The 21,610-nt window shown below is 48.6% G+C and overlaps 1 protein-coding gene across 1 annotated transcript in view; it reads left to right on the top strand.

Moving 5' to 3' along the window:
* Positions 1 to 21,610, top strand: part of RIN3 (Ras and Rab interactor 3) — a 111,220-nt gene that overhangs the window by 46,282 nt on the left and 43,328 nt on the right. The gene's annotated exons all lie outside the window — the stretch shown is intronic.

The raw sequence follows: 21,610 nt of genomic DNA, 5'->3' as shown, positions 1-21,610 counted from the left end.
TTATACTCCCAGCTTCCCGGCCTTTTGGAACTTGGTCAGAAAGCACGCATAAGGCCTACCAATGGAACCAGGCCGCCATGTCTGGTTCCATGTCTCATTTCCGATGAGGAGCCCAAAGGACAAAGCAGGGCACTTGGGGGTGGAGGCAGTTTACTTCCCTTCCCCTGTTTGTGTCTTCCTCCCAGGGCCATGTGATAGAACCTCATTTTCCATTTTTAAACTTTTAAAAATTCAGTGCTCAGCTTTGCTGAAAAAAAACCATCCAAACCCAAACCCAAAATCCTTCACGTAACATAACTTCTTCTAATCATGGTTCGTGTCCATTCAGTGTAACTGCACAGATGCCATCTCTAAGTTTTTAGGTGTTTTATTTCGCTCTGTCTTTACGTTACTCCACTGCTTCCCCACACCTCGCATCCCTGAAGTCTGCCCCCAGGGCGAACCCAAACAATATTGAGAAAGCAGCAGGGAACGTGGCCACGTTGGTTGATTCGCTGTCCTCTACCTTTTCGCTCTGTCTTCCTGTCCAGTTCCTCCCTCCTGAGTATAGTGATGTCGCACAGACTACGAAGCACACAGCCTGTGCTGGAAACCCCAGCACTGCCATTTACTACCCTGTGCCTTGGGCACCAGGCCACTACAGTGGGGGTGACAAAGACACCTCCCTCATAGGGTACTGGAAGGAGTTAGTGTGTCTCAAGTACTCAGGACAGGAAGCACCTCTCTGCTAGTTAGATGGGCTGCTGTCCAATTCATGAATCGCTCAATAAAGCCAATTAGATGTGTAAATTAAAAACTAATAATCATAAAGTGCTTAGAAAAGTACCCAGAGCACAATCAATGTTAGAGTAGTGTTTGTTGTTGTTACTCATCACCTGCAGGATTAAGCCAAAAGGAGGAGTGACTGACACCCACACTTGGTTCCAGGGCTCTGGGGTAAATCCCAGCGAGCACACGGGGCCCTGCCTTGTAGTCCCTACTGGGAAGAGAGAGAGCCACCGACCTCCTGAGTCTTCCTGTGGCTGTGGTGGCTGCATGGAGGAGGGGGGGTGGTGGCCTGAGGAGGAAGTGGGCAAGGGAAAGGCCCAGGGCCTGGAACTGGGCCTTTTGTTGGGGCTCCCCCCCACAGCGCTGAGGCCAACGAAGGAAACAAGGGAATCTCCCAGAACTGGGCAGTCGGCCTCGTCTTCGGCCCTGCTGTGTTTGCCTTCAATGAGAAAGACTCCCCTGGACCACCTCTGTGCATCTGTGCGCTTGGATTGTTCTCTAGTTCCTTGTTCAGAGTTTCTTGCAAACCCTGAACCAGTCAGCTCAGGCTAGTTAGGCCGCAACAACAAAAAACCCTAAACTATAGTGGCTTGCACACAGAGTATGTGTGCACAAAAGTAGTGCCACACAAAGTAATGTGAGAATATTTTCACTCATGTTACATGTCAGCTGAGGCCCTTTATAAAAACATCTCCCCCTGCAATCCAGACTGAAAGAGCAGCACCAATCTGGGGTGGAGAGAGATGGTAGAATTCCATGATGACTCTCAAAGAGTTTAGTCAGAGGTGGCAGGTGTCATATTCCCTCACCATCCATTGGCCAAAACAGGTCTGATGGCCAGGCCAGACACCAGTGGGCTGGGCAGTATTATCCTCCGGCCAGCATATAACCAGCAGGGAGAAGTAGCAACTATTTTAAACAAGTGTTGCCATCTACCATACCCTGAGTCCTCCTCGGTGCTGCACTAAGGTGATAAGAAGGCTTTGCAGTGTCAGGGTCACCACTTAGCCTCATCAGGGACCCTCAGAGGCCAGGTATGTGGGAGTGCGTATAGGGGCAGAGGACCAGCAGAAGAGACATTCAAGTACGGGATACAGGGGATGAGCAGGACAAAGGATGGGTAGAGCCACCCTTCTGGGTGGCGGCCATGCCCCTTTATGGCTGAAATTAACCACTTGGCCAGGGGACACTAGCTGCTTTTTCATTAATCTGCACCCTTGAAGATGGAGACAATGACATGTTTGTGTGATGGCGTAGTTTCTGCTGGCTGCTGCAAACAAGAAAATCGGTTGGCCCTGTCTCTAGAACAGGAACCAGGAGACAGTGGCGGATGGCGTGGTCTGGCCCCAACAGGAAGTGACTGCTGGGCACTCAGTCTGAGCCGCTTGTCCCTAGTTTCCAGGGCAACCGCGCTTCACCCCCTGTCTCGTCCCTACTGCCGGGGCTGATCCCTGGCTGGGCTGTCGAGCTCAGATGGGATGTCTTCTTGCCCTGAGCACTTCTCCCACTCTCAGGCCTGTGCTTTTAGGCCCAGTCGTTGAAGCTGATAGATAGCATTGGACTTGGAAATGGAGTCCACCACATGGGCACGTTCAGTGAGCGTTGTGCTGGTTGGTGCTGATGGTGATCACCACTGGCCCGGGGGGACCTTTAAACCAAGGAGGGGGTATTCTCGGTGAGTCCTCCTTGGAGCAGAGATCTGTGCGTATGGGTGGGTCGGAGTCACCCAGCGTGCCTCTGAGGGCCACCCGGGAGATTTGCATCAGTGCTTACACATGACCCCTTCACCAACTAATCTATTATCCGAGAGTGAGATCTACACTGTATACAGGCCCAGCGGTGTTCGGTCCAGAATAAGGTAAAGAGCAATTATTATTAAAGGCAGGATTGGTATGGAGAAGGCAGGCTCTTGATAGCGTGTCGGGGGCAGTGTTGCATCATGGTGAGTTTGGCAGTCTTGTCAATGTAAACCTCCCCTGAGATCGTGAGCTTTGCAAAGACAGACAGCTCTAGGTCTTCATTCTGTCTCTGTTGCCTTGTGACATCAGACAAGTGGCTTACCTTCTCTGTGCTTCAGTTTCCTCATCTGCTCACAGCTGTTGGTAGATGAATGAGTTCGGAAGCACTCAGTAGCGTGGTAACTGTGATACTGTGATTTGTAATAAGAAATACATGTTTGGTGTTTGTTCCGTCCCTGGCACAGAGTTCCCCAAACCCTTGGAATTTCTTAAGAGATAAGAGCGATAAAGGTGTCTTGATATTCATAACAAGCCCCTTTGAACCACGCCTGACTATGTTAATGGCTCCTAAGGATGGGGACCGGTTGTCCAGGGCACCAACTACGTGATTACAGGGTTGGAACTTTCAGTCTCACCCCACTGACCTCTGGGAGGGGAAAGGGACTAAAGGTTGAGTCAATCGCTTATGGCCAGTGGTTTAAGTTTATGTAATGATGCCTCCATAAAGCCCCAAAAGCACAGGGTTCGGAGAGCTTCCAGGTTGGTGAACATGTGCAGATGCCGAGATCAGGCATGGAAGCTTCGTGCCCCTTCCCACGTCCCTTGCCCTGTGCGTCTGTCCCATCTGGCTGTTCATTTTATGAGAAACTGGTGATCTAGTAAGTGGGATGTTTCTCTGCATTCTGTGAGGCTCTCTAGCAAATTAATTGTATCCAAGAAGGGGGCTGTTGGAACTTCCAATCTGCAACGGCTTGGTCGCCAGCACAGGTGACAGCCTGGACTTGCAATTGGCTTCTGAAGAGGCAGGGGTCAGGGGGGCAGTCTTGCAGGATTGAGCCCTTAACCTGCAAGGTCTGACACTATCTCTCCATAGATAATGTCAGAATTGAGTTGAATTATAGAACCCCCTCAGCCGGTGTCAGAGAATTGCTCCTGGTGTGGGGGAAAAAACACATGGAAACTGATGTCAGAATTGGAGTCACTCTCTGACATCGCATCGTCTAACATCGTAACGTCTTCTGGATGAAATGGAAAAGCTATCACAGTACCTGAGTGTAGTCAGCACTCGATAAATACCAGCCTTTATAATTAGCTATGGGGTTTGGGTAACATGCAGGTTACACCTCAAAACCATCATTTCCTGCAATGCCTTTCTCCTGAGAACTCCTCTTAGAAGTTGGTTTCTTATCTCACTTGGGTATTACCCTTGGAGGTTTTGGATAAAAACTTACCACAGGGTATTTCTTTCTGTTTTCAGCAATTCCCTTTTCAGCCTCCAACATTGGGGTTGGCCCAGGAAAACAAAAATGCATCGAATATCGATAGACATTGGATAATTTAACCCTAAGAACTTTATTATGATCAAACTTCGGTGAATTTCTTCCTGTTTTTTAATGGATTTTTAAATCATAATAGTCCATATAGTTTTTAGCAGTACATTGTTCTTAAATATTTTATTATGAGCTTTCCCCGTGGTATTAAACATTGTAAAGTATTTGCAACCAATTAAAAACAAGGCGTACCTCATTTTATTGTGCTTTATTGCACTTCACAGATAATGTGTTTTTTACAAATTGAAGGTTTGTGGCAACCCTGCATTGAGCAAGTCTATGGGCGACATTTTTCCAATAGGTTCTGATGAGAGCATATTTTAGCAATAAAGTATTTTTTAAATAATTTTTTAATTAAAGTATATGCATTGCTTTGTTAGGCATAATACTATTGCACACTCAATAGACTGCAGTGTAGTGCAAACATAACCTTTACATACACTGGGAAACCAAAACAATTGTGTGACTCGCATTATTGCAATTTTGCTTTATTGCGGTGTCTGGAACTAAACCAATAATATCTCCAAGGTCTGCCTATAGGTGCTGAATGGCTTCTGAAAGAAGACACATATGATGGGCTCTGTAAGACATGGCTCCTGACATTGGATCAGTGGGGGAGACAGACACATACACATTTGGCCAAAAATGCAAGCCAGACTGTCGTAAGTGCTAGAATATACTCCTAAGTGTGCCCTTGGGGCATGAAAACTGACTACTTTTGACTGGGAGATCAACCCAGGCTTCCTTGGGCCTTGGAGGATGGGAAATCATTGTGAGAAAGAGAAAATGGAGACAAGGCCTGTTTAGCTGAGACCATAGCTTTCCTCAGGCTGAGACGCAGGAAAGAGAATCAGGCAAAGGTGGGTTGACGCGTTGTTGAGGTGATTGGAAGTAGAATCAAAGATGAGATTGGGAAGAAGGGATTTGGCCAGGTCACAAAGGGCCCTGACGACAACCGCAAGGTGTTAGGGATTCAGTTTGTAGGTCGTGGGAAGGCTTGAGGAGATCGTGAGCAGGAAGTGGCCTGATGAAATCGGTGCTTTGGAAGAGAGCTTGGCTGTGTGGGTGATGGATGGACAGTCAACTGTGCCAGAACAGGACAGAGGAAGAGGAGGGAGACTTTGAAAGACCCGCCAAAGGTAAAGACTTGATGGCTGCCCAGGGAACCAGGACTGGGGAGCCGCGAGGCCAAGAAGAGGGGCGGGGCCTGGAGCGGCCACCAGCGATTGTGGGAAGCCCTGTTAGAGGGCGAGGCCCAGTGAGAAGACGGGGCACAGCATTGCTTCTCTGGGAATCCAGAACACAGCAACCACCAGGAGTTTGTTTTGCCCTGAGGAACTAGGACACAGGACGAGGTTTTGACAGAGATGGGAGAAAGATCCAGAACACCAAGGTAAGGAAAGGGGAAGATAAGGGAAATGGGTTTGTGGAGGTGAGGGGTGTCACGCCAGCACCAGGCTGAGTGGGTGGCCTCCGCCTGTGCTTAGTGACCGCCACCTTCAAGGACTTTGAAACCTCAGAAAATACGTCTAAGGGAAAAGAATCCAAACTCAGCTGTTTTGGAGAACCAGGAGCCTCACGCAGCTACTCCTCTTTTGGAGGTGACTACAGAGGTGTCAGGGTCCAGGCCGCAGTACCTCCTGGGCATCCCATCGCAGGAGAGCAGTGAGTGTGGATTATCTTAGCCCATCGTTTGCATGTGGGACTCCCACCTTCCTTTTGAGATGTTGCTGCCTCCTCTGCGGCCCTCCATGAGAACCTGCTCTCTGGAAATTGTCTGGCCAAGAAACAGACTTATACTCACGTGTGAAAGACTAACACCACCGTACAGTGCTGCTCGGAACCACGAGGGTGTGTATTGCAATGGGAATGGAAGTTACAGTACTCAGGTTGCAGTGGTGGAATGTCAGCCCTCAGTCAGAAAAGAGAGGGAGTTGGTTCTTCCTGGCTGTGCTGAAATAGCAGAGGAGGGGGGACCTGGTCTATTTAAGGCTCATCCTGATTCCTCCCTGTGCCCACCGCCCACCTGGCCCTCTGACTTGCTGACAGGCTGCTTGGGTGGACAGTGAAGTATCGTGATGATCTCTTGCCTGTTGGGGCAATTTCCCCCAGGTTGTTGCAGTGTGGAGGACCCCCCTGGACGAATAATAATCCCTACACCCCCATCTGGAACTGCCCTGCTCCCTTTCTCTCCCCACCTTTGCACCCACCATGTTCATCCCTCTTCTGTGCCTGTGCCTCTGTGTCTCCTCAGCCTATCAGGTCTCATCCTTTGTTGTCTGTTTCATATTTTCACATCTCCTTTTTGATCTGGCTGGAACCTTCCAAGGGTAGAGTGTGTGTCTGATGTAACATCTGTGGTCCCCGTAGCCTAGCAGAGGGCAGGGCAGGTAGCAAGTGTTCAGCAAACCCTGTGCCACTGATTGGCTGGTTAGTAACCCCTCGCACTTGAGCAGAGACAGCCTGGCCCGGAAGGACTGAGAGGGTGGGCTTGGGAACCCAAGGAGCCAGTCCTAATCTCACCCCTTCATGTTCATCAGCTGAGAGGTCTCCGTGATGGGGCTCAGTCCTTTACCTCACTAGGCCTTAGTTTTCTCAACTGTGAAAGGGGCTCATAATCATAGTGATTCACTGGAACTATATACAGTAGCTGCTCATAAAGAGGTAATGGCCTCTCCCCCTGCCCTGTCTGCCCACCTTCCCCCTTGGCCTGCGTCTTAGAGTTAGAAAACCTGGATCTATATTTGGTTCTGCTGCTTAACTGGCTCTGTGAACTAAATTCAAACAAGTTGTTTGACTCCTGGGCCTCACTCTCATGCACCATAAATGGGGTTAATGACGCCTCCAAGGAAATTGCTATGAGGAACAGACAAGAAAACACATGTGAACACACCTAAAACCTGGCAGAAATGCACGGGAGTCGCGTACTGCCGCGAGCGTGCATGCATACATTCAGATAGGGATGTAGCCAGCATCTATTGAGCCCTGCGTTGTTGTAAGACCAGATTCTATTTTAAAAGGCTCACTTGGGTAGCTGAGTGGAGTAAAGCAAAAGTGAAAGAAACAAGGCAAAGTGCTTTTGCAGGTGCTTTGCGGCTCCCACGTGTCCCTGTGTGGAGGCTCGGCCTGCTCTGGGAGGATTACCCCACATTCAGGACTTGTAAGGAGATGTTTCTACGGGACTCAGCTTTGCGGATTTTTCCCCAAAAGGGAAGTTGAGGACCTCTGGAGCACCTCCCAGATTTATTTTGCTTTGGGAGTTTCCAGGCGGCTTTCCCACTTGGAAAAGAGCAGCTGCAGCATTAAAGCCGGTGTGAGCATGTGCAAAGCCAAGGATGAGTACCAGTGAATTGGGTTCGGATCTGGCTCCTCCCCTGTAACTTGCTATGTGACCTTAAGCAAGTCACTCAATGTCTCTGGGCCTCCTGGGAGAAGGGGCCCCTGATCTCACCTGGCAAGAAATGGATACAAAAATGCTTTGGGAGGATAAAGGCCCACACAGAGAACAGGCGCTATCTTTCGCTATCTTTCGTTTGCCTGACCCCAGATGTCCCAAGCAAGCACCTGGATTATAAAGCTGCACCATAGCCGAGGAAAATACAGGTTGCTCTGTATCGAGGCAGCCCAGCTTGTCTCCTGGGAAGTCACGTTGTTATGCCTGTCCCACCAACTTCTCCTTTGTGCTCAAACTACTTAAGGAAGAAGTCAGAGATGAGACATTCTGGAAAGTTCCATAGAAATGGACTGGTATCTTTGTGGTTCTGTGTGTCCATCTCCCCTCACCTGTCGAGAATCAGTGAATAGTCTGTGCTGTTTTTATCAGCAATTCTGGTCCTGTTACCTGTGCTCTGGTGTGCTTATTGCTGTCTTGGCCTTGGTTTTCACAGTGGAAACTTTTAGAGAACTTGCCCCAGCGAAACTTCCTTGGCTGGGATGTTCCTTTAATGTAGTCATTGTTCCCAGTGCAAGGCTGCCCTGGGCCGCTGCCAGGGGAGCCCCAGTTCCCCAGTAACTAGGCCCTACCCATGAAATCTCATCTGGCCTTCAGCCCCAGTTAATGGGGACTCGTTGTGTCCCGGGGGATGGGCTTTCATAGAGAGCCCTTCCTCTTCTCCTCACCACAGCCCTAGGAAGCAGGTGCTAGGACCCCCATTTTGCAGCTGAGGAAAATGTGCCCAAGGATGGAACTGGGTTGAACTCAGGTTGTCGATTCCCCTTTCAAAGCATCTTCCCCGGGCCAGGTGGTTTCTTGGCTTGTCTCCCGTGGTCCTCACAGAGGTGACTCTCCCAGTGGGGAGGTGGGAGACGCCAGAGAGGGAGGTAGGGCAGACAGTCGAGTACACAGAAGAACTTTGGAATTAGCCTCAGAATCTAAGGCCTAAGCTAAGATTGTACCCAAGTGCTTTATGTTCATTGCAAACAACCAGAGCTGGACAGAAAGGGACTAGATGGCTTCAACGAGGACAGCCATGGTGAAGAGGAGTCCCTCGAGTCAGTGGGGTCCCCTGAGTCCAGGACTCAATGGTTCTGCCTATTCATGGCCCTCTGACAGTGGATTTGTCTCTGAACCGTGGTTTTGGTGGCATGTTGGAGCCGGCTCGTTCCCGTCTGTGGGGGAGTTCATTCTACCCATGTCTCCCCCGTCAGCATGGTGGGAGTATTTACATATGGAAATTGACAGATCCATATGTAAATGGATATTTACGTGGCTATAAAATTGGGGATCCCGTTGTTAAACATGTACCAGCACACTACTGCTGTTTCCTCATCTATAAAATGGGGACAGTATGCGTGGACAGGTGACTCGGTTGGTTGGAGCACGGGCTCTCAACCACAAGGTTGCCTGTTTGACTCCTGCAAGGGATGGTGGGCTGCGCCCCCTGCAACTAAGATTGAACAACGGCAACTGGCCTTGGAGCGGAGCTGTACCCTCCACAACTAAGATTGAAAAGACAACAACTTGACTTGGAGCTGATGGGTCCTGGGAAAAACACAATGTTTCCCAATAAGGTCCTGTTCCCCTTCCTCAATACAATCTTTAAAAATAATGAAATGGGGACAGTAAAGCCCACCTTGTAGAACCACTGGGAGGTGATGTGTATGTGAGCATTTAGCCAACTAAAGCATGATCTGTATGTAGATATGACGTATATATGTATATGTAATGGTTAGAATTTTTTACATGAAAAGCTATACCTTTAGGAAAAAGAGGGGAAGGGCCTGCATTTTTACAATAACAAGAAATAAATTAGAATCGGGTTGTGGTGCGACAGGTGTGTGGCATAGATTCCCAGAGAAATCCGATGGGTTATGTGAGAGTGTAAGGTGACCATGGGAGAAGGTTTGCCATCCTGCGGTACCTTCTAGTGGAAGCCTACGAGCTTCCTTCTTACTGGCTTCAGGGTCCCGAGGACCAAAGCTCGGCCAGTCATTGTGAGGATGCAGTTAAGCATTTTCCATAATTTGTTTTGAGAAAAGCCAGTGGCCGTCACTGTACTAGAAAGAGCCAACAGACGGCAGACCTGGATTTGAAGGCTGTCACTTAACTATACCTGGTTGAACTGGGGCAAGTGCCTGAGACTCTTTGAGTTCAGTTCCCTCATCTGTAACATATGGGTTTGGGGGGACCCATGGAGAGGGTCCGTGGGTCTTGGCACATGTAAATTGTGCATTGGATTTGTGTTCTGCTGTCTTTCCCGGGCTCCCTCAGAACTCAGATGCACAGCACTGTCTCAGGGTGCCAGGTGGGTCCCTAAGTTGCAGAATGTGGCTCAGGGGTTGGCACAGAAGCTCCTTCAATGCACCCAACCTAGAATGTTCTCCACGTGCCTCTTCCTCTATTGAGTCAGGATGCAAAATATTTATTGAGAAGTTGTGGTGCCCAGGGCTTAGCTGGGTACAGTGAGAGTCTAAGGAAGTAAGTTACTAATCGCAATCATTCGTTCAGCACTTTATATGAATAAACTCCCTTAATCTGCACATCAGCCCTAGAATATAAACACTGTCATGTGGCAGATTAAAGATGGCTGTAGTTTCTTTGACATTCTTCCCATCCATCAGGAGGTGCAGGCTGTGGTCCCTCCCCTTGAATCTGGGCTAGCCTGGGACTGCTTTGGCCAATAGACTAAGGCAGAAGTGACACTATGCCAAGTCCATGGGTACCTTTTAAAGAGAACTGGCAACTTCTGTTTGGACTCTGGGAGGCCTGCAAGAAGTCCAATGACTCTGAGACCATCTGGAGAGGCCCAAGGGGGCCCAGCTGCGGCTAGCCTTCCAGCTTTTTCTGCGAAGGCACCAGGCATGGGTGAGGGCTTCTGGACCCTCTGGACCAGAACAATCCCCAGCTGAATGCTGCCAAGTGACCTAGTCAGTGCCATGACCAGCAGAAGAATCTCCCATCTGAGCCCTGCAGGATTTCTGAAATTTGGCACTCTTGACATTTTGAGCTGGACCATTCTTTGTTGTTGGAGCAGTCCTGGGCATTGTAGGATATTGCATAGCCTTCCTGGCCTCTGCTCACTAAATGTCAGTAGTACCACCTTCCATGCCCCGCCAGATGTGACAACCTAAAATGTCTCCACACACGGCCAGATGTACCCTGGGGGCCAACCTTGTTCTTGAGAGCACTGCTTAGGGCTCTGCCGTCCAGTGTGGCGGTCACAAGCCACCGACGGCTGTTGAACACCTGAGATGTGGCAAGTCTGAATTGAGATGTGCTGTCAGTGTCAAATACATGCCAGATTTTAAACACTTAGTATGAAAAAAAAGAATGTAAAGTGTCTCACTAGTAATTTTTTTTATATTTATGGTTTGTTGAAATGATAATATTTTGGATATAGTCAGTTAAATAGAATATATCAAGATTGATTTCACCCGTTTCTGTGTACTATTTCTAATGTGACTATGAGAAAATTTTAAATTGCACATGTGGCTCTCATATTTCTACTGGGTAGCAGGGTCTAGAGGACCAACAACACAGACTGCAGAGCCAGGCTTGCTTAAGGTCACCCCCTGGCCTCATTACTCCCCAGCTCTGTGACCTTTGGGAAGCCACTTAACCTCTCTGGTTCTCACAGCACATAAGTGGCGATCACTTTCTTCTAGACCTCAGATAAAAGTTCTCAAACTCTGGGATGGGACAAACTTGGTAAGATCTTGAAGTTGAAGCTGGATTGTTTTCTGGCTTATTTCCTGATGGGTCCTTCTGTGGCACGCGGGGCTGTTCTCACTATCTGGTGGTGCCATGGGCCACCACCCTTTCCTGTTTCTGCTCCCCAAGAGAACAAAGTGTTTCTTCATGATGGGGACAGTCAAAGACACCTCCTCACCACTGCAGTGTGAGCAGAGGACAGGCGGATTGCTCTCCCAGACTCACAGTTTGCTATCTGTGGGTCATTCAGTCCCCCATGGGCGGCCTCTGCTCTGCATCTCTTCCTCCATCTCTCCCCTGTTCCCTCTCCCCAACACCTCCCTGTCTGCTTAGGCTCTATTTAGTCTTCCCTGACACTTGGCAATCGCACATCTGTCTAATGTCTCCCCTTCTGTTTTGGCATCTGAACCTATAAATAGTTCCCAGGCAAAGTCCCATCTGCATTGTGACAGTTCATTCTGTATTCCTTTCCCCAGACTTAAATCCTCATTTATACATTGCTAAATATGGAAGCGCGCCGTCCAAGAAAAAGAATCGTTTATTATAGCTTGAACAGTGCAGTAGCAGCTGCTGTAGGTGTGACTGCCAACATGGGGTTCAGAGACAATGCTTGCAACAACAGCGAACCCCATTAAGCATATGGGATGACCCAGGCAAGGTCCTGGATCTGGGATGGTAAAAAGAGGGAAAGCCTGGCCCCTGCTCCCAGAAGCCAGAGTCAGGCCTGCAAACACATCGAACACATCGGGATGTAGTATAATCAGCTGTGAAGTGGGGTGTGCCCTGTGCCAGGGTCAGAGGGAGGGGCCAGTAGTTCTGCCTGGGAAGGCTTCTTCAAGGGTAACTGGGGTCTGCCCAGGGACGGAGAGATGTTTGGCTGGTGGGAAGGCATCTCTGCTGGCTAACAAGTGAAGCAGGGACACGACGAGTGCTTTCCAGTGTGAGGCACTGGGACACCCTCCCTACACCCCACACCACCATTATTAATCAAGAGGCTCGAGCCCATGCTGGGAAGCTGGGAGAAGGGGGCAGAAAATAGCAATCAGAATGAGAATCTAGATTCCAGTGAGTATCAGAATCTAACTCTGGAAAGCCCCCAGGCTAATCCTCTCTCACAGGATAATGATGCACCTTCATTTTCCCCATCTGTGCAATGGGGGAGGTTGGACCAGAGTTGTCTCTGAGGGCCTTTGTTCTGGCTTTCAGGGATTCCCCATCTACTGGGAGGGACATCTGAGCATGGTTGGGTCTCTAGTCTGATCAGACTTGGAGTATGATATAGAATCAGTAAAAAGGCACACTGTGCATTTTTCATCCTAAAATTCTTAGGACACAATCAAGAGGCAATTGTCCTTTAGGCCAACCACAAGCAGCAAAGATGACCATGATTCATACGCAGGGCTGCCATGGACAGTTGCACAGCTTGTGCACTGCCCAAAAGTGCCTGGTATGTGAGTTGAGTGGGGGATGAAATCCAGCTGGTGTTCCACTTGTCAGATTGTGCAGTTTGGTGCAGAGCTGCAGCCTGCTGGAAAAGGAGGCACTTCTCTATTCCCTTGTCAAACCCTGCAACAGGGCACTGGGAGCATTTGGAAGTGGCCCCCTGCTTGGACCCCTGACCGTGGCGGTCAGGTCCTCCCCTGTTCCTTTCTCATCAGCCTCCAGCCAAAGATGCATTGGGCAAAGGCTTGCTGTGCCCCCACTCTACACAGGAGCTCCTACTGCCTGTCCCCGTCACCCCCCAGGGACCCATGATTGGTGGAGGAAACTGAGGGCTAAGGCAGGATGATCTTACCCTGAGAAGCTTTGGGACTAGAGGGGGTGTGGGACTTCACAGAAAGGCTCAGGCAGGCTGATCAGTAGACTCCACCTCCAGCCAGTGAACCAGAGGCCAAGGTGCCAGCGCGGGACCATCGGTAACAGCCAGGGAGAGAGAAAGGGAACTGTTTCCAGCCCATTTTCAAGCCGGCATTCTCTCCCGGCTCCCTGAGCCCTAATTGCCCCCCTTCCCTTTACTTCCCACCCCTGCCCCAGACCTTCCAGACCCCTGAGTTATCTTTTCACGTAGAGCCTCTCTGGGGTTACCACTCTGGCCTCTGCACAAGTGGAGGGTCTGGGAGGGCCTCCATTACTCCTCTCCCCACTGGGCAGGTAGAGAAAGCAGGTCTTGCAGTCCAAGGGTTTGGTCTCAGGGCATGTGGTGGGCGAGACCAGGAGCCTATCCCTGGTCGGTCCTGTCCAGCTTGGGCTTTTCCTGGAGCAGGAACAAGAGCTTTCCCCACTTCGTGCTCTGGGCCTTGTGGGTTGGGTAACAGGTCTGCCCAGAGGACACAGGAGACCAGCTGCCCAGCATGGGATCAGTGGTGCTTCTGACAGCTTCTGCCATCTGCTGGAACCAGCGATTCCAGAAGCCCCAGGCAGCAGTGCCCTTCCTTCAGGCAGGGAGAGGGCGGTTCTCCCATTCCACAGCCGCCCTGCAGCCTCGCCACGAAGCAGGTCAGTGCCAGAGCTGGGCCTGGAACCAGAGAGTCCCCGGGACTCCAGAGAAATTGCTACTCTCCCCACTTTTAGTCCTGGAAACGGGGGAAATAGTTTTCATCTGCTGCAAAAAGTTGGGCCTTTGGCTAGGCCCATAAAAGTAGCAAATAATCCTTTTTTCACCTCAGCACAAACTGTCCAGGAGAGCGTTACCATGGCAACTGTGGTGTTGCCACACAGCAGTGGGTCCCGCCAGCCAAAAGGCAACTGTGACTTTCCTAGCTGGACAGGAGCTGAGGGGCCTGGGAGGGCTCGTGGAAGAGTGGGCCTGCAGGAGCCCCTCCCTCCTGCTCCCCAGCTGTGAACCACTCCCCAGTCCCCTGTCACATTGGCTTTTTATCCTCGGGGTCTGCACCCCTGGACTTCGATAGCAGGAGCCCAGCTTAGTTATCTCGTGCCCCTTTTAGGACAGGGGATCAGAATCCATTCAACTCGGTCTTCCAACCCATTCTGGGTGATAGGTTTCAGGGAAGCTTGGCTCAGCAGTGTCATAAGGCTTTGGCGTAGGGCCACTTCCTGGAACCATCCAAATTCCCCCCAGCCAGGTGTGATGGCCTTAGCTCTCCAAGAGTGAGTTCTCTGAGAGGTCGGAGACTTTGCCCCTCCTGCCAACACGCAGTCCCTTCCCGCATCCTTCTGGGGACACTTTTTCTCCTGGGGCAGTTGTCCACCCAGTGTTCATTCCATAAACACGCATATGGAGGCTTTGCTACCTGCAAAGTTTTTTCTTAGATAAAATGAATTAATGCCTCTCCATCCTCACCCAAGCAAATTTTCAGTCATCAAAAGAGAGTGAGCTGGTTGTTTGCATCTCTAGCCCTCAGGAAGGAGTTGCAGATAGACCGGTGGCCAGACCATTGTCAAATTCCCTGTCACCCTGCAAACTGTGAGGCTTCTTCTCAATTTCTATATCCATTTCCCCTTTATTTCTACAGACTATGAGAATGACAAATATTTGTTGATGAATGGTTACACAATGAAAATGTCCTAGCTAAAGAGTAACTCTGACCCAACCCTTCAAAGGGGCATCGTAACGGGAAACTTATTAACGACTCCTGTCGTCACCCATGAACAGTGATCCCTTGTCTTAACAAGGCCATCTGCCAACAGGAAATCTTGGGTTTGGTTTCTCGAATAAGCGTTCACTTCACAATCTTAATAGTATTTGTCCAGGTGTATCCTCATTCATTCCACGTTTTCATGGTTTCCTCATTGAAGCTCAGGGTCAGGCTTCCCATGTTTCCCTGAAAATAAGACCTAGCCGGACCATCAGCTCTATTGTGTCTTTTGGAGCAAAAACTAATGTAAGACCCAGTATTATATCATATTATATCATATTATATTGTATTATATTATATTATATTATACCTGGTCTTATATTAAATAAGACCAGGTCTTATATTAATTTTTGCTCCAAAACACGCATTAGAGCTGATGGTCTGGCTAGGTCTTATTTTTGGGGAAACACGGTAGGTGAGTAAAAGCTCATCCTTCATTTGTTTGCAAAGACAGTCAGACCCTAATGAAAGCACGTGTCAATAGCCATTCTCTGTTCAGAGTGAACATGATGAAGAAAGGTTTTCATGTGCGGGATTCACTGCCCTCCATCACTGGGAGTTTGTGTTTATTAAAATCAGGGGTGTTTGAAGTTGACCTTCGCACCACCCATGAAGAAAGTGTCTATCTATTAAGGGAGGTAATAGTGTTAATAAGATTGCAGAGGAGGTTGGCCTAGATTAGAGTAATAACTGGTTAAAGGCCCATCATACATTAATTGTAACCATAGATACTGCCAAATACAAATAGGAGTTGACCATTAATTATAGCAGGTTGGAAATAAGCCTACTGAATCATTTATTTATGCAACACCAGTTGAGTGTTTACTATTTTGCAGACAAACTTGGACAGCATTCATTTTTTCATCCTTAAAATAAATGCTTGAAAGACCCTGTAAGAGAAGGCAAAGTACAGACTGGGAGAAAATATTTTCAAATCACACATCTGACAAAGGCTTTGTATCTAGAATAAGAACTCTCAAAACTCCACTTTAAAGACAAGTGACCCAATTAAAAATGGGCAAAGGAACTGAATGGTCATTTTTCCAAAGCATATACACAAATGGCCAAGAAACACATGAAAAGATGCTCACCATCACTAATCCTTAGGGAAATGCAGATCAAAACCACAGTGAGATACCACCTCACACCCACTGGGATGGCTGTAATAAAAAAGACAATAACAAGTGTTAGCAAAGGTGTGGCGAAATCAGAACCCTCAGAGATTGCTAACGGGAATGTAAAATGGAGCAGTTGCTTTGAAAAACACTTGGGCAGTTTCTTAAACATGTAGAGTTACCGGATGACCGAGCTATTCCACTTCGAGGTATATCCCCAAGAGAAACGAGAATATACATCCACACAAAAACTTGTGCACAGAAGTTCATCAGCTGGAAACTACATTGCCAATATTCATCCATGATGAATGGATAAACCAAAAGTGGTCTGTCCATGCAATAGAATATTATACAGCCATGAAGAGGATGAGTACTGCCTTGTGCTGCGATGCACCTTGAAAACATGCTGAGGGAAAGAAGCCAGACACAAATTGTATGATTCCATTCATCTGAAATGTCCAGAACAGGCAAATCCATAGGGACAGAAAGTACATTAGTGGTTGCCAGAAGCTAGGAGGAAGGAAGAATGGAAAGTGGCTGCTTATGGATCCAGGGTTTCTTTTGGGGATGATGCAAATGTTCCAAAATTGGTTGTGGTGATGGTTACACAACTCTAAATATATTAAGACCATTGAATTGAATGTATTAAGACTCAACTGGTGAGTTGTATGGTATGTGAATCTTAAAAATCAAGTGATTTTTTTTAAAAAACCTCAACATTAAAAAAAACAACATCCAATTAGAAAATAGGCAAAAGACATGAATAGACATTTCAGCAAAGAGGATATACAGATGGCAAATAACCGTATGAAAAGATGTTCAACATCTTTTCAAAATCCAAATTAGAGAAATGCAAATTAATACCACCATGAGATATCCCACTCTACACCTACTGGAATGGCTAAAATAAAAAATCGTGACAACGCAAAACTGGCGAGCATGGGAAGAAACTGGACCACCCCTACATTGCTGGAAAGTAGTTTGGCAGTTCCTCTGAATGCTAATGGTGGACTCACCATGTGGCCCAGCAATGGCACTTTTGGGCATATATCCCAGAGAAAGCAAAATATGTTTTCACACAGAAACATGTGCACAAATGTTCACAGAAGCTCTGTGCATCATAACTCAAAACTGCAAACTCCCCAGATGTCCTTCAGTGGGTGAACAGTCACGTGAACGGTGCTACATCCAGACCATGCAGATCACGACTCAGCACTCAAAAGCAATGGGCAATTGATTCACTTAACAACCTGAGGGCCCTCGAAATTATGCTGAGTGGAAAAAGCCAGTCTCAAAAGATATATACTGTGTGATTCCATGTATGAGATATTCGTGAAATAACATAATCAGAGATGGAGATCCGATTAGTGGTTGCCAGGGGTTAGGGGGAGGGGCAGGGTGGCTGTGGCCATAAAGGGGGAGCACGGAAGCTGTGTGGTGACAGGAGCATAGGACCTTGCGGTGATGGTGGGGACACGGGGCCTTGCTGTGATGGTGGGGAACACGGGGCCTCGTGGTGATGGTGGGGAGCACAGGGCATCGCTGTGACGGTGGAGAGCACGGGGCCTCGCTGTGACGGTGGGGGCACGGGGCCTCACTGTGACGGTGGGGAGCACGGGGCATCGCTGTGACGGTGGGGAGCACGGGGCCTCGCTGTGATGGTGGGGGCACGGGACCCTGCTGTGATGGTGGGGACACGGGGCCTCGCTGTGATGGTGGGGAGCACGGGGCCCTGCTGTGATGGTGGGGAGCACGGGGCCCTGCTGTGATGGTGGGGAGCACGGGGCCTCACTGTGATTGTGGGGAGCACAGGGCCCTGCTGTGTTAGTGGGGACATGGGGCCTTGCTGTGATGGTGGGGAGCACGGGGACCTCACTGTGATTGTGGGGAGCACGGAGCCCTGCTGTGATGGTGGGGAGCACGGGGCCCTGCTGTGATGGTGGGGAGCACGGGGCCCTGCTGTGATGGTGGGGAGCATGGGGCCCTGCTGTGATGGGGAGCACGGGGCCTTGCTGTGATGGTACAATGAAATGCCTCAATTGTGGTGGTGACTACAGGCAACTGCACATGGGGTCAAATTCACAGTACTGTACAAGCACACACACACATGCATGAGTTCGTGTAAAACTGGTGAAGTCCGGATGAGCTTTGTGAATTATCCGAAGGTCGATTTCCTGATTTTGAAGTTGTACTCCAGTTCCACACGATGCTAACACCAGTGGGGGGAACTGGGTGAAGGGTGCACTGCACCTCCCTGTACATTCTCTGCAACCTCCTGTGAACCCATAAGTATTTCAAAATAAAACGTTTTATAAATGAATAATGAAATAAACCTCTGAGAGCCAGCAATGTGCTAAGCACCAGGCCTAGGAGAACAAAAGATACCCCCACAGTCCCTGCCTTTGGCCGTGCATTTGTGTTACGGAGTGATAAAATGGAATTTCTTTTTTTTGTTTAATCTACTGGCTTTCAGTTATTTGTGGATATTTCATTTTGACGTTGGGGTTGTAAATGCTAGAAGCCATTCCGGCAGGTATACACCTGGCCTCTCTACCCTGTCCCTACGTGGCCTTGATGATGAGTCACCATAAGGTGAAAGGTTTCCTTTTCTCTAGGCAGAGGAAGAGTCCCATTGTTGTCACTTGTCACCCCCCGGATGCTCCAGGTGCAACTGGCTGATTCCCATTCTCTGTCTTCACCCTTTGAAAGAAAAAATGGTTAGATAGGGTCTGGCTTTTGCTGAGGGACCCTGGAGACTGTACCCAGTGGAGGGGTCTCTGCTCGCACTTTTCAAAGGTGACCTGCTGGAACTGGCATCTTTGTTGGGAGGCCCCAGCTGGCTGGGTCCCTGCCAAAGGCAGAGCAGGTGCTGGACCTGCTCTGGACCTGTTCCCAAGGCTCTTTCTGCAGCTGGCTTGAGTGGGTAAAGGGTGACGTGGTCTCCTCAGCAGTGAATGGCAAGGAGGTTTATCATCTGTGCCCGGCAGGGCTGTGAGCAGATTCTAAAACAGCGTGAGCTGAGAGGACATTGGAAACAAGTCAGCTTTAGAGAAAAGTTTACAGTGAATTTAGAAAAATTAGAGAAAAATTTAGAGAATTGTTATAGTTTCTCTTCTTACAGAAAACTCATAGATGCTCATCATTAAAAAACACACACACACACACACACCAAAACCACATAATATAGGCAGAGAAATGCAGTCCACTCTGTGTGTGTGCATTTGTCTTTTCTCAATAATGGCTTTATTGAGATGTATTCATACAGTGTATTCTGTAGTATAAATTCACACACTTAAAGTGGACGATTCACTGCCCTTGGTGTATTCAGTCCTGCAACCCTCATCTTAGTCAATTCAAGAGCATTTTCGTCACTTCAAAGAAGAAGCCCATGTTGCACAATGTGAAAGTACTTAATGCTACTGAATCGTACACTTGAAAATGGTTCAAATGCTAAATTTTGTGTTTTTCATAGTTTACCACAATAAAAAAAGAAACTTCATACCCTTTAGTATCATCCCCTCTCGCCTTTCCCCACCGCCCTAAGCGACATCTAATGCAACTCTGACGTCTAATGCAATCTCTGGAGATTTGTTCCCAGCAGGCCTGGTCAGCCCAGCTGGCCTTTCAGAGCCCGCCCCGTGTGCCTGGCACACTGTGCACTGTGCTGGGTGCTGAGGGAGCCTCAGAGTGGGGCCAAGGCCTGGCCCTGGCGTGCGGGAGTTCCCGGGGTGGAGGGCGGGCCGGGGGGACGGGGGGGGGGTGGGGGGGGAGGGGGGGGGATAGTGTGACGGGAGGCAATTCCCACCATCAGGACCAGGGAGATGTGGACCGGTAGCTGGGGCTGGGGCAGAAGAGGTCTAAAGAAACAAACGTGAGCCTTGACCCTCACTTGTGATGTTAAAATCTACAGTTATAACAGTAAAAAGGCGATTGGCTACTATGTCTAGAATTGTGCTGCCCCTCGTCCACCCACGGGAATGAGCCCTGGTCTCTCCAGGCCAGTTGCCGACCAACAGAGAGAGGGTCCAGTAAACTAAGTCTAAAAGAAGTATGGGCTTTATATAAAGTGCCAGAGGGCACAGAGGAGAGAGTGACTGACTGCATCTTAAAGGTTTCATCTGTGTGGTGCAAAGGTCAGACCCTGTCTCCATGGTGAGGAAAAGCTGCTAATTGTGGAGCGTCCTGTACGGAGGCTAGGCTTCCTGCGTGCATCACCACTGACCCCTCTTGAGGGATTCGTGAGAAAGGGCTTCACGTTCCCATTTTATAGATGGAACCGCCTCTCTACCTCTCATTGGCTGCAGGTCTTTTGGCCCCAGGCTCCCTTGGCCTGTCCCTGCCTCTTCTTGAGAGTTGGCGAATTACCAAATGTCAGCACTAGATGGCGCTGTGGGCCGTCCCGCCGCTATTAAGTCACAGACAGTTTCTCAGACTTATCGTTTGTAGGCTTCCTCGGAGTCCTCCTGTACTATGATCTACTACCGTGTTTCCCCGAACGACCTAGCTGGACAATCAATTCTAATGCGTTTTTTGGAGCAAAAATTAATATAAGACCCGGTCTTATTTTACTATAACATAAGACCGGGTCTTATAATATAATACAATACAATATATATAATTTAATGTAATACAATACCATACAATATATATAATTTAATATAATATAATGTAATACAATACCAGGTCTTATATTAATTTTTGCTCCAAAAGACGCATTAGAGCTGATTGTCTGGCTAGGTCTTATTTTTGGGGAAACATGGTATTTAATATTTTTCTTTAAACTTCCTTTAAATTTTTTTATATCCATCCTAATAAGAAACTATTATCTTTTTGCCATAAACAGATAAACAGATAATGAATGTAAACTTTTTTAAAAAAAAATCATGTTAATTGTTTAGAACAGTGTCTAGTCTATAGAAAGAAGGCGAATATAAAAATAAATCTATTAGAAAAATAAATAAATAAAAAATAAATCTATTAGAACAAAACCTGTTGGTTCCTTATCCCCTATAACCATCTCGCAAAACACCAATATAGAGGAATGCTGTCCTAGGCTTTGAAAACCGGAGGGCAGGCTGATGTCACTTGGATGCATGAGTGTTTAGGGTTGGAAGGTCTTCCTTTTGCAGGTGGAGGAACGGAGGCGCCGGGTGGGAAAGGGTTGTACCCAGAGCCACACTGTTGATCCCAGGGCCAGAACAAGGCCTGGGACTGGGTCCTGCCTTCCCCCTCCACCACATGGATGCTAGAAGACCCTTAGGAAATTGCAACTGAAGTGTGATAACACACTTGTTTCTTAACCCCTCTGATGCCTGAGAAAGTTCACTGTGGGGTCCTCAGCTCAGGGAGCATCCCTGTTGGGCATATGGAGCCCTGGGGTGAGAGTTTGGAGTCGTGGGGATGGATGGTGGCTGAGACCACTGGTGAGCAAGCAGTTAGCTCAGCCTTTCTGGGCCCCTTGCCCTAAGCAGGGCGTGGTGTGGTACCATATTCTCTGGTCAGTGCACCCCAGTTTCGGCCACTGACTGCCACACCCTGGTATCCTCAAGGAGCCATTGCCACCCTGGGATGGGTTCTTGAACAAATGCTTTGGTCCCCCTTCCTTGTCAGAGCTGGCAAATTTTGGGGTCACCTCACCCTTGGGAAACCGATGCAGCCAAATCAAGTGAGGTTCTAATAGACCCTCTTGGGT

Source organism: Rhinolophus ferrumequinum, chromosome 6 (assembly GCF_004115265.2).
Source record: "Rhinolophus ferrumequinum isolate MPI-CBG mRhiFer1 chromosome 6, mRhiFer1_v1.p, whole genome shotgun sequence".
Taxonomy (NCBI): domain Eukaryota; kingdom Metazoa; phylum Chordata; class Mammalia; order Chiroptera; family Rhinolophidae; genus Rhinolophus; species Rhinolophus ferrumequinum.
The sequence above is the reverse complement of the archived record's forward strand: the minus strand, read 5'-3'. Positions and strand labels throughout refer to the sequence as shown.